General features: G+C 32.2%; 1 protein-coding gene across 2 annotated transcripts in view; it reads left to right on the forward strand.

Annotated features, from left to right (window-relative positions):
- LOC127843650 (uncharacterized) overlaps positions 1-13,199 on the forward strand; it is a 123,482-nt gene that overhangs the window by 91,642 nt on the left and 18,641 nt on the right. Inside the window, exon 3 of one of the 2 annotated variants that reach the window (XR_008032263.1) lies at positions 7,908-8,048. The exons of the other annotated variant lie outside the window; for it this stretch is intronic. The gene's annotated coding sequence lies outside the window, so the exon portion shown is untranslated. Of the gene's footprint in view, positions 1-7,907; positions 8,049-13,199 lie in introns of those variants that run through there. 2 annotated transcript variants of the gene reach the window in all.

Genomic DNA, 13,199 nt, shown 5'->3' on the forward strand with positions numbered 1-13,199 from the left:
GTGCGTCAACCGATTAATCGACTTAAATTGGTTATTTAAAAACAAATAAAGGCGTAAACGTGAAGTTGTCTGTATACATTTCGAATTATTAATAACAAAGGTAACGTGTAGCGTCCTTTTAATTATTTTTGTCTTCATTTGGGAACAGTAGTTTTAAAATTAAGGTGTTTGTTTGATGTCATAAAATATATATCTGCGTTAACTCTTTCAATCACAATTATTTAAAATTGTAATCTTAATCATTATTTATTCGCACTCATTAAAAATGCATCAATGCTAAACATCATTGACAGAGCAAACTAAAATAACATGGTGGTTATACGGTTATACGCAATCGGATATCATGACACGATAAACCTTTTATTTTATCTAAACAGTTGACATAAAGAAAGTTTTATTTTGACAAAGACGCAGACCTATGGTATGTAATATAACAATTTGAAAAAATGACATTCAATATTTATTGTTTAGGAGGCAGAAAAGTTACTGAAATCATTGAGAATAACTGAGGGTATTCCGATGTCAAACCAGACCGCTTACAGCGTCAGCAAATAAAATAGCTACAAACGTAAAAGCAAATGAAAAAAGCCAAGGTGAACAGACGTTTGATTACTGCAAATTTGATGGATATAGAATCAAATGCGAACAAATAATTACACACCCAGTGATGACCGTAGATTTTCAATAAGAATACAATAATGATGAACATATACTATAAACTTATATGATATCAACTTTTTTGCTGCGTTTAACGTCGAGTGATATATTTGCAATAAATCAGAAAACCAGAAAGGAAGCCAAACGGTATGTACAAACGCACGGTGTTTGACCTTTTTTTTACTTTTGAGGGTACACATTGGATTTTGTTTCATTAACAAAAATGTTTTCTTTATAGAAATAAATTTATTGCAGTTAAATAGAATTGTCAATGATTGATGATGCATCCAATATATATTATTACATTCTATAAGTAAATGACATACTGAAAAACCAGAGTATCAGCTTTTTTTTTAAACAATAACATATTGTATTTGCCGACGACCAGACTAAATTTTATTTGAAAACTTATTTAGGAATATGAATGTGCGTCTTAAAACTCTTTCCCCACGTAGATTAATATATTGCCCTTATAAAACCGGATAACAATGGTGTCGAAATTTTGTTTAAGAGCAGGGTCGCAAAACGTTGTTACATTACAACTGTTTCTTCACAGTAAATACTTTTTCTGTCATTTTTATCGATAAATCGTGACAGACCTATGTAATGGTACGAATAAGTGTGTAAATAGTGTTTGATTATTTAAAAGTAACTGTTACCGTTTTGTGAAATTTTAAAGGATTTTGGTTTTTAACTTTAATTAGAATACTTTATTGGTGAATGTATAGTTACTATCGTTTTTGGCAGTAGATAGTGACAGTTATTTATGAACACTTTGTTTTTTCTTTCGTCCGGCAAATGTGAACTTGTACTTCAATTTTGTCTCATTACCTTGAAAGGAATGTATTTGCATGCTAATTTGCTTTTACTATATTTCTATAGAATTCTAAACATTTCGATTGAATGCGATGAGAAACGGTCAATTTAAGTATTTTTTTAAAATGATAGAGCGATGGTCGTTAACCGGTTCTGACACGTGGATTTGAGCCTTAAAATGCTTGCACATCGATATATTTGAGTATACTTATCTAAAACTAAATGTGTATCTACTATTTATTGGGAAGCAATACGTGTCTTATATGTGCCTAGTGCATTTTAGTTTTAATAAATATCAGTATACTGCGTTAACCGCGCTGTCTTCCTTAAAATATAATGTGTTTCCGAATTACCAAAAGACCCAAATGGATATCCCAAAACAGACTATTTTATAAGTTGGCGTAACTTGATGCGATCTTATCTACAATTTCAAATAACCAGTTTAAAATAAATGAATCACTTGAAAGATCATAGAACAAAGTTCATAACTCTGACATGAACTTTTGGCTGAGTTAAGACAAAGAACGAAATGTTTTATACTTCCAAACTCTTTGTAAAGTTACTTTGTGCAAGTTCTCTAATATCTCAACGACAGATTAAATGGGCCTTTTCACGTTTTGTTAAATTGACAAAATTAAAAAAAAAATGTTTTAGATTCGCAAATTTTCGTTTTAGTTATGATGTTTGTGAGAAAATAGTAATACTGAACATTTACCATGCTCTAAAATATCCATTATATGCATCGTTTGACGATTTGAACACCTGAAAATTATAAAGCGTTGCAACGCGAAACGATTGAATTATTTTGAAAGTTCTGTTGTTGTCGTTATATTTTTGGAAACTACGAGGATTGCTTATATTAATAAAAATACATCGGCTAATAGCATGAGCACGGATGGTCGATGGGTCTAAGCGGGACACTTTTTACTCCAGGACTCCAGAGGTCAGTGGTTCGAGCCCAGAAGAGGGTTAATTTTTTCTTTTTTAAATTGTATGCTTTTTTTACTGGAGATGTTTAGGTCCAATGTTTAAATTTATCAATTAAAAGCATTTAATGACAAGCTTCAATATTTGCGAAAATCAGTGAAAAGGCCCCTTTAAAATAAATTCTCGACAGCACACCTTTTTCCACGCAGAACATAAAACTCTTTTGGGCAATTGAAAGCAATCATACTTTTAATACTTATTCACCATTATATGAAAACTACAATAACATGTTCGAAGTAGAGCGGAATAATCGTATCTAAGAGACTACTGTGTTATTGATATTTGACAAGGCCCCTAATAATAAGAGATTAACAATTAACTCTTTTTCTTTTTGCAAAAATATCATGCTAGGCTTAAAATAATAAAATGTATTTTTGTGAATACAAATCTTGTAAATGTATTGCATGACGTTTAACGTTAGACGTTTTAGTTATGACGTGGTGATGACTTGCGAAAAATATTTATTACATACAGTTTTTGCAGCGCTTATGTGTCTTTTAAAATGTCATATCAAATTATTTGTTTAGTTAACCCTGAATAACTGTATTCTTGCTTGCAAATAATAGGACGAACATCTTCGCATTTACTGATACTGCCTAACATATATAGTAGGTGAACATTTAATATAGCTTTATTTTAACGATATCAACAATGGATTTTGAACAATTTTTTATATATAAATTGTATAGATGTTTTTTTTATAAACTGTCATATGTCCTTATTTAATGTTAATTATCTTACACATCCGTTAAAGTAATACAATAATTTACTTTTATATCAGCCGATAGTGTATAACTTGCTTTTTTTTTTAGAAAGCATTTAACATGTGTGGACCTTGCTAATGACAAACACGTTTTCATGAATTATACGCTTTATTTCCTGCAAAGATTTTCGGACTTTTTCTATCTGATTTTGATTTATGTTTTAAACACATTTTATAAATGTGTTATCAATTTAAACTACATTTTTTGGTTGCACAAGTTGTCATGTGATACGCAAATAAGTTACTTTTGTACAAAGAACCTGTTAAGTGCACTCAGTAAACATACTTGTAGTCAGCGTTTTATGACTACTTTTCTGAGAATGTTTGACTGACGTAATGACTGTGGCCTTAAATTAGAATGAATATTGTTACTGATCTGGAATAATTAGTAATTATATTGCAGGACATTGGTAAACCATATAATTAAGAACTCCGATGATTTTTCCAATTACTAATTATTGGTAGAGATTATAACGTATGATTGATAGCTAGCTATTTGATGAGTTTGAGGATTCAATATAATTTCTTGCTGGTGTAAGCAAGATAATCGTTATATATAGGGAATGTGTACAAATCAGCATTTGATGTGACCGCACATGAACAGATGTTGGCAGCACAGGGTCGTAGATGCCCGGCAAGTAACACTTAAACCCAGAATAACGTGTTATACAAAACGCGCAAATTAACCCACAACAGTCATAAATAATTGAATAACGAGCCTTGCTTTAATCTGTCAAAAATAATCTTTTGTGTCTTCAATCGGTTTATTAAAGCCAAACCAAACAAATACATTTAAGTTCTTATGACACATATGGCTGCTTTTATTATAGGTATTGGTACGGTCTATTTATTTGTCCATTGCCGTGGCGTAGTCGATATGGTTACGGCAAGCCACCGGGCGTTCGCGGGATCGATTCCAATGGTGGAATCTCTCCCATAGATACCAAGTACTGGTAATAGTCAGAAAACGGACACGACAGCGTTTATAATAAGTATAGTGCTTTTGATGAAATCGAACAAAAATAAATAGGTATTAATCATGATTGTCCACAAGATTTGCAAAGATTTACTTATATATCTGATCCAGCGCAGACGTTTTGCATTTAACAAACGCAAACATGCGTTTAAATGTACACTATTATACCAGTGAACGATAACCACCCCAACATGTTAATTTTTTTCATAATCTTGCGCTATACATATTTCGAATTCATTCCAGAGGGAAAGGACATGTATCGACCATAAAATGAAGCATGCTGACTTTTACAGAAGCAAATGGGACATTAATGCAATTATATTCCTGTTTTATTTTAAACCTTTTTTTTAAATCTAAGATTAATGTGAAGTTTATTTTTGTTTCATGTTAAATTACGCTATCAACAAAATGAACTGCATAAGACGGAAACGATATATTGAAGAATAAAAAGACATGTACTTGCAATGTAAATTAATTGGTTTTAAGCGTCGATAAATGTTCACAGTCGAATGTAAAACGAGAACAATTACATTTATTCAAACAAAACGAAGGCGAACCGTTTATTAAATCGTTTGTGGAGCTAGGCACAGGTTCAACTTTATATTTTGTAAAAACAACTGTGGTGTTGGCCACAAATTAATTTATAATATAACTATATTAAAACAAAACCATTGATTTGCTTGTTAGTCATTTCAGGTTCAAATGAATCAATTTTTCACATGAACTGAAGTGAAGAAAGCAACAACACTAATATTTTCAAAGCATAGCCGGTGTGTAAAATTAACAAATAAACATTGCTAATTTGTTTAATTTTACCCTCAGTTCAAAACCGAACAGATTCCTTTGTTATGTATTATTGATTAACCAAAAATATCGAATCTAAATTAACTTTGGTCAGCTTCAATGCAGATTAAGTAGGATCTAACCATATCGACACAAGATACTGAAACGTATTTGATTCCATCTGTCTGTCAAGTCATGATTTCCCTAAAGGGCAGAATTAATTCCATAAACAACAACCTCGGTGCCGTTAACAGATGGGTGTCGACCTTTGATGAATAGTTTTGCGCTTTGGAATCAAGTCAACGATACTGTTCAAATTGTCCTTCTAAAAAGTTTGTACTGTTTATATTCTATCTGTATTCATGACATGGGATAAGAATATTTAAACAAGAAGTATGTCTCCGATGTACTTAAATAATATACATTGGTGTAAATATAACAACTTATAATATAACAATTAAAGAGATAAAATCTGATTGTGAGATGCATTTGCAATTTGAATAAAACACAGCTGTTTGGACTCAATATTTGTGCATTAGCATATAAGATGAACGTAAGAGATGTACTACTTACGTATGTATGACAACATCTGGTAAATTCAACGGTAATAGAAGATTTTGTATTTAAAAAGAATAAATTGTGATGTCTACGAAATAAAATGTAATAATTCCTTTATATCATGAAAAAAAAACTACGTGAAGATTTACAATAATTTGTAAATATTGTTTTTAATAGTGCAAATAATCTTAACAATATAAAAGAGCATATTTCTATGAATTGTGTTTTAAATTTTTAACAATCGATTATGTTCAAGAAATCACAAAAACTATGTACACATTTTTTTTCAACTTCGCATAATCCTTTAACTTCAATCTCTTGTTGGAAAAAAAAGAAACTCGTCTCTTAATGACTGATGTATCTAAAAAAAACTAGATAATAATCTAGCGACACATCGAAGTTTACAATTTACGCAACATAATGTTTCGGACCTGAGCTATGGTTTTCTATGGTAAATTGACTTTTAAAAATGTGATAAACAATTCCTTGTTTAATTGTTTAGTTAACAATAGTATAAAGACCTCCCATATTGGAACCAAATTGAATTCCTTTCGCCATTTTGGTCCCTTATGCGCACATCACATTTTTCTATTAGCATCTCTCAGCTTAAAGCAACCCATTAGCAGCCAATACAAGTTTTCACAGACTGCCTACAGAAACAATTTTTATCCAATTATGATCCCCTTGATATGTAGAATCACTAACTTCATGTATACGAACAATGCTTTCTCCGTTACAATACAAATTTGTTTGACGTGCGCAGTTTCAATATTCAATTAGAAGAATAAAGTTATGTATTAATGTCACGATTATCATGACTGTATACCCAATTCAGTATTTTCAATTGCTTTCAAGCTGTGTCATATTCTAATAACTAAAGCATGTTCTTGTTATAAGAAATTGTAGCATTCCATATGAACAGTATAAATGCCTTTTTTAGATTTGCATCTTCTTTTTCCCGAATCGATGTTTGGCGTAATATTGGCTGCTATTGCGTATTACATATGAGGTTTTTCTGTTAGACACGAGAACATAAACGAGAAACCTAGGCCGACAACAATAGGCTTATTCTTTCACAGGTTGTTTGCTTGCCTAGTTGTTGGTGGAATTACTTGTAATTAATGAGACAATACGTTTAGTATTAGAACTAGATTTTTGAACATGTATTCAATACGTAAAACCGCTTTGTTGAACACTTATGTTTTCACTTTAGGAGCAGATTAAACAGCTTTAGTCTTGTTTTTCAATTTTTGATGTTATAGTATATTGTATATATTAAAGACATTAAAAAAACACGTTCCTGTTACGTATCGTATCCACAGTTTATACTACGGATCTAACAAGTTGATAAACGATTCCCTTGCAGACCTATTATTTGACGTTGCCTAAAAACAGAAAGGCCATGTGTTGTTTGTTTTAATTGCTTCTGAACGCTCATGCGAGTTTGATTTTATGCAACGTTATTATTGACACGAAATGTCCTTTTGTTTGGATAATGCGCGACACAATTGACTTCATCGGTGCGTTTGTTATTTAAATATGGACGTCCAAATGATGTAATCAAGTTAATGGTATGTTATGCATTGAAGTATGAATTTGACATTTAAAAATACAAAACTATGAAAACAGCTATTGCACAGTGAATACTTTCTCCTTTGTAAAAACTTGTGTGCCTCATTTCCAAAAGTAAATGAGTAAATCTCAATTTAGTATAGTACAAACGGTTGCTTGAAATTAAGAATAGATAATAAGTTAATACGCGTGTACAAGCCAAAGAGACGATGGCACTTTTTGAGACGATATCATCAACTCAGTTGTGATTTAACGTCCCTTAATATAAATCATATATGCGCATTAAATAAACGTCAATGTGCCCTGTAAAATCATTGCAATTTGATAATTCATAATGGCATACACATACAATTTAAAGGAATGCAAAGGTAAACCAGGTCAATTAGATATCAAGAATAACGAATTACTGCTCTGTCGTTTGACAATATCAGTTAAGGCTTTAACATCATGTAAAATCATCCTGTAAAATAATTGCAAGGTTTCGTGGCGTTATAAAGGTGTATAGAGGCATTGTTTGTCACTCGAGATTTTATTGGCAGCAAAGAAAGGTCGTTTGCCTCCCCCCTTACTTGGTTAAATTTGCTATATCTAATGTATGATACATGCGTATATTTTGTTTTGGTTTCATAAATTTTTATTTTTCTGAATTAACGTTTGTGAAACTTTAAAGAGAAGTATTTATAGAATGTTGTTGTTCATATATTAAATTGAGTTTGTTTCAGATTTTCATATAAGATGCAGCCAATGTTATCGTTTGTATTGGTATTTGAGTAGTACTCCTTTGTATATTTTTAGTAACAGAGATGGCCATTACATTTTGGGTTTCCGCTTGCTTCAAACAGGCAATCATCAGTTCTCCGTTCCATGAGCAAACACGCCCTCGGTCATTGCAGTTGGATGAAGTTCGCTAAAAGTTCTATTGAATTTGTATTTTGCTGCCAATAACATTCGTTATGAATATCTGTTGTGTTGTTGTTTAATTTAGTTTTTTGAAGCAATTTTGATTAAGTAATAATTAATTTACTCACAATGAAATAGTGAGTAAGGTGGTTTTTTTATGACATATAATAGCTACGACTCTATGTGTTAGGCGGATATAAATAACAGTGCTGTATAACGTTTAAATGTACATAATGACGTCATAAGCACTTTCAATTACAATTTGAATATAAAACGAGTTTGCATTTTTGATGCTTTTGTGTATGAAATGTTATATGGTAAACTTGGCATAACATGGTTTGTTGTGTTGAATATACCTCACTTTAACAACCCATGAGGATGTCACATTTGCATCCAAGAACCCAAAACAATTGACTGATATACACGCCTACTGTTGTTTTATAATTATTTATAGAAGGTACCTTTGCATTGATCAGACCAATATCAGCGTACAGATTTGGTGAATCTTTATTAAACAAGGTTTAAAAATCCTTAATCACGAGCCTTGCCACTGAGATTCTATGTTCATACACTTAGGGCGATATCGATTGATCAGTGCCATTTCGCGTTCCCGATAACGTTAATGGTTTTCGACTTTAGTGTACATTGTCTCCGCAAGATAAAGTAGCTTCATGTAACAAAGATAATTGCTTTGAATGAATTGATTTACGCCAGGGCACTCTTAAGCCTGTTTCGAGGGTTTCAAATTGCACGTAATACAGTTTAATTATTACGCCTGCACAATTATATATGTTTAGGTTAATAAAACATACACTAGTAGTTCGATTAACAAAATGTGTATGATGTAAATAATCGAAATCAGTTTTACACATTTAAAAGTACTAAAGGTGTTGGTGCTCTTTTGCAAATGGTTGTGTTTGCACTTCAAACAGACATATCGATATACTGACTTGCAGATAACAAAAAAAAACGGACTAATTGAAGTTACTTGAAAGTTAGAGTGGTAGTTGATTGCAATAAACTCACGGAATTGTGGATTGGTTTAAAAGATGCTATCATCTTGCGTTTTTCTTCTTGACTTGAATAACTTCAATACCTTACAGTCTAAACAGAACTTAAATCTTACTTTTTAAATGTTGCTATATACGTTTTATATTGTCATCTAACAGATCCATAATTTCGACGTGTTTTAATTGCTTTATAGTGTGTAGTACATTGGACTCATTTAAAGGCTATATAAAGACAGCATTAAATATCTTTACATGAATGGTCGATTTGCTGACACAGTATTCATTTACATAACTAATTCAATGTGAGACAAAATAGACTCACGTTCTATTTGTTATATCGCTCGTCGCATCAACAATCTTGCTCATAGGGTCGGGTGAAGACGCGCTGGTAGTATCGTTCAATAATGATAAACATATACACTGCACTGATATAAATTCAAACCGTTTGCTGCGTATAACATCTTGTACTTTCTTTTTAGTAAATCAGAAAACCATGAAGAAAGTAAAACGTTATGTACAAACGCAGGGTGTTTAACCAAAAGTTTTTGACTTTTGAGGGTAAAATATACTTTTGCTCCATGAATAAATACACTTGGAGACAATTCTAAAGCATCACTTTTCAATCTTGAATATCTCAGTTACGAGTAAAGATATTGATTTAAAATTTTACATACAATCATTTGACTACGTTCTATGCAAGCTCACGATAAAATCATTCATCCGTGACGATTTGACGCTTCAGCACGTGGGGTAGGTGTGGTTCTATATTTTTGCACGTGAAAATGTTGAAACGCGTTTTAATTCTAGTTTTATTTCAATTTAATTATTTTAGGTGGGTTCTTACATAAGGAAAACATAAAATTAATTTACAAAACAATATAGCTCGTATGAATATTCAGGAGCGCAATCGCGCACTTAACATTTTACAGGCTACCTTTCCCTCTCGCTAGAGCGTCCGATCGTCACGGATGAATGATTTTATTGTTAGCTTGCACATACTGTAGTCAAATGATCACATGTGCAATTTTAAATAAAAATATTTACTCATTACTGAGATATGTAAGTTTTAAAAGTGTTGCGTTAGAAAAATCACCAAGTGGCGATATACATTTTATTCCAATTTAATTTCAATTTCATAACTCTAGGTAAGTTTTTACACAAGAACAACATAACATTAATTTAAGAAAATATTCACGAGCGAAATTGCTCAATCGGCATGTTGCAAGCCGGTCAGTTATTAAGACGTGTAAGTTTATGCGTTTTATTTTCACATTGTTATTATTTTACGTTGTACGAGTCTGCGAATTTGACTTTTGAAGTGACCTTTTTTTAATTTGTTAAGTTTTACATTTTGTTGTTTTCAATTTCAATTAAATTTTCAGGAATTATCAGATATGTGTTTACTTATTCTTGGTCCAAATTTCAACACAATCCGATCAAACATACGGAAGCTATATTGATATGATTAAGTGATGCGTTAGAAGTGTCTCCAAGTGTATGTTTTCTTAAAAAAAGAATTATATATAGCACTTAAATAGCATTGTCACTGATTGATGATGTTTGCAATTACATTGTATAATTAAAGGTGTTAATTAAAGAAAAAATACTGGAAAACCAGCGTATAAGCTTGATTTTGTCAACAATTACATATTGTCTTTGTTGAGGAGCCGACTAAACTTTATTTTACAAGTTATTAAGAATATGAATTAGTGTCGTATAACTCTTGTCCCACGTTGATTAATATATTGCTTTCATAATTATAAAAACCGGATCACATTACTTGAATTTGATATTTGAGTATAAAGACAATGAACAGCTGTTTCTTCACAGTAAACACTTTTTCTGCAATTTCATCAATAGGTCGTGACGGGCCTTTGTAATGGAACGAATAAGTGTGTAAAATTAGTTTAATTATGGAATAGAAGGAGTTTATAACTTTATAAGAATACTTTATTGTGGAATGTGAAGTTTCTATCGTTCTTCACAGTATATAGGGACGGTTGATTATCCACACTTTGTCCGGCAAGTGTGAATAATACCTTTACTTTTATTTTGTTTCTTTAATGTAATAGGAATGTATGTATATGTTGATTTTGTTTAGATATATTTTCTATAGTTATTTAAACAGTTAGAGTGAATGCGATGAGAAACGCTAAAATTTAGTAAATTTTAAAATAAAATAGCCGTGTTTTTTTTTTCGGTCCTGACACATGGGTTTGAGCCTAAATATGCTTGCACAGCACATACATTTGAGTATACTTATCTAAAAATAAATAAGTATCTACTAATTATTGTCAAGCAATTACTATATATACTAATATGTGCCTGTTGTATTTCACTTTTATTAAATATCAGTATACTTTCTTAACGTGTTGTCTTCCATCAAATATAATGTGTTCCCAAATAACCAAAAGACCAATATAAATATACTATTTTATAACTTAGAGTAACTTGATGCGCTCTTACCTGCAATATTAAATTACCAGCGGATGCATTCACTTGAAAGTTCACAAAACAAGGGTCACTTCTCTGACATGAAGTTTTGGTTGAGTTTAGATATATTACAAAATATTTTGTACTTGCAAACTATTTGTTAAGTAACTTTGTGCAAGTTCTCTAATATTTCCACGACAGTCTTGAAACCTCACCATATTCCACGCAGCACGTAATACTCTTTTGAGCAATTGAAAGCAATCATAATTTTTCGTGATAATATGTTCAGGACTTAGAATGCTCACAGTCAAGGAATGGGTTGATCTAATGATTTTCCTAGCTTCCGAAATTGGTTTCGGTTTGGTGTTTACCACATATTCAACACCCAATAACCATATTAAGAAGAATTGTGTTTATTTAAAGGTAAACGTTTTCTTTAAATGTTTGAGGCTCTTCAGCCGTATATTTACTTTTTATTAATACTTATTTATTATTATTTGAAAACAACAATTATATCTTCGTAGTAGAGCGGGTTATTTGTATCTAAGAGGCTACTGTGTCCATGTATAAGATATTTGAAAAGTCCCTTAATAATGAGAGAATAACAGATAAAGCTTATCGTTTGTGTTGCGTATGATCGTATAGTGTTAATAAACTACGGAAATAGTTGCGTTAGGTTCGACCTTTTAATAAACGTTAATATGAACTTGTATATATATATAACATAAGAAGTGACGTCGATAGTATACATGACGTCGCGTGCATGTCAGCGGATAAACGTCAACGTTATGAATTCCCGACATATTCCGGGCCTCGAAATGATATAAATTCTAACAACAGGAAAATATAACATGAAATAATGTGTAAATATTTTTTTAACAAGTATTATTAAATTAACGTAAGTCTCTGCTTATCACAATAATCACATAAAGTCTCTATTATCACATTATATTAACAGTCTCTAGATATTGTTTTCACATTCTTCAATTGGATAAAGTTTCACAATTGGTCGATGAATGAGTCCATTGTTTGTTTTAACTTTCGACGAACGAACGAGTCCGTCATTTCCCGGCACGAGTTCCTCAACAGCGGCAAAGCTCCACTGCGTCCTCGGGCAGTCATCTTGAATCTGTACGACGTCGCCTACGGATATCGTCTGGTTGTTATTTCCCCGTACTTGACTTATTTCTCTGAGTGCCGTCAGGTATTCACGTCGCCATCTTTCGCGGAAGTTCTGTATGAGTTGCACTCGTCGAGCACCTTGCTTCACAAGCGACGAACGATTGATGCGATAATCTGCTGGCAATGTCGTAGGCTCGACAGGAAGTGACGTTATTCGTCTTCCATATAGAAGATGGGCAGGCGTCAATGTTTCCTGCTGTCCAAGCTCGCCGGAAGTGACGTAAGTAAGGGGTCTGTCGTTGATAACGGCTTCTGCTTCAGTGACAATAGTATGTAGCGTTTCATATGTCACGTACGCTTTACCAAGTACCTTCTTTAATACATTTTCGGTAAGACCGATCATTCTTTCCCACCAACCCCCAAACTAAGGCGCTCTTGTAAGGATGAATTTCCAATCGATTAATCGGTTGTTGAATTCATCACGCACCGCCGCAGATTCACACAAATCATTCAAATGTCTAGCAACAGCCGTGAATGTCTTGCCGTTATCAGACATCATAATTTTTTGGTGTTGATTTGCGACTACAGAAGCGCCTAAATGCAAACAGGAATGATTCCGCCG

The sequence above is a fragment of the Dreissena polymorpha genome, chromosome 9 (genome assembly GCF_020536995.1).
Source record: "Dreissena polymorpha isolate Duluth1 chromosome 9, UMN_Dpol_1.0, whole genome shotgun sequence".
Classification (NCBI taxonomy): Eukaryota; Metazoa; Mollusca; class Bivalvia; order Myida; family Dreissenidae; genus Dreissena; species Dreissena polymorpha.